The sequence below is a fragment of the Trypanosoma cruzi genome (genome assembly GCF_000209065.1).
Source record: "Trypanosoma cruzi strain CL Brener chromosome Unknown tcruzi_1047053406713, whole genome shotgun sequence".
Taxonomy (NCBI): Eukaryota; Euglenozoa; class Kinetoplastea; order Trypanosomatida; family Trypanosomatidae; genus Trypanosoma; species Trypanosoma cruzi.
The window spans coordinates 1-682 of NW_892027.1; the positions used below are offsets into that span (position 1 = coordinate 1).

Consider the following 682-nt stretch of genomic DNA (forward strand, 5'->3'; position numbering starts at 1 on the left):
TTTGGTCATTTCTTTTGACCGGGGTCTACGGACCCCTTTTTTTTTTTTTTTTTTTTTTTTTGTGGGTCTGTCCGCCATATATACATATACCCCTATATATATATACCCATATATATATAGCCCCGTACCCCCTCGTGCGGCTGCCCCCCCCCCCCCACGTTGCGTGTCCGCCACCTCCTTCGGGCCCCCTCATTTTCGCTTCATGGCTGCTATTGCCTGCATCTTTGTTTTGTTTTGTGTTTTCTCCGTCTCGTTCCTTTTATTCCCCTTTTTTCCGCGTATGCCGCGCTTCTTCCTGTGTTTTCCGGTGTTTTTGCCTTGCTCGCACACTCGGCTGCATTTGCTGTTCCACACTCGCCATGTGCGTCTTTTCCGCCCCCTGACGCCGTCCACGGCGCTATCCCGGGGCCGAAGTCCCGGACCCTGACCCCTCCCCAGTGTGGCCTGGGAGGGGGGGGGGGGGTTTTTGTACACGGTCCCAAGTGCCGCGAAGGACCCCTCATCAAAATTGAAAACCGTTGTGGAACACAACTCCTTTCAACTAACGCTATTATTGATACAGTTTCTGTACTATATTGGTACGCGAAGCTTCCAACCCGCCTCTGGGGGTTATGTTTGGTCAATTTCTTTTGACCGGGGTCTACGGACCCCTTTTTTTTTTTTTTTTTTTTTTTTTGGGGGG

The 682-nt window shown here is 50.9% G+C and overlaps 1 non-coding gene across 1 annotated transcript, besides 3 other annotated features; it reads left to right on the forward strand.

The window, feature by feature from the left end:
• The first annotated feature begins 36 nt into the window (after positions 1 to 36).
• Positions 37 to 61: a microsatellite.
• A 15-nt stretch (positions 62 to 76) lies between these two features.
• Positions 77 to 119: a microsatellite.
• A 420-nt stretch (positions 120 to 539) lies between these two features.
• Tc00.1047053406713.10 lies at positions 540 to 651 on the forward strand. The gene has a single exon (XR_008254003.1). It is a non-coding gene; the product is annotated as a spliced leader RNA (transcript).
• Positions 652 to 676: a microsatellite.
• The last annotated feature ends 6 nt before the right edge of the window (positions 677 to 682 follow it).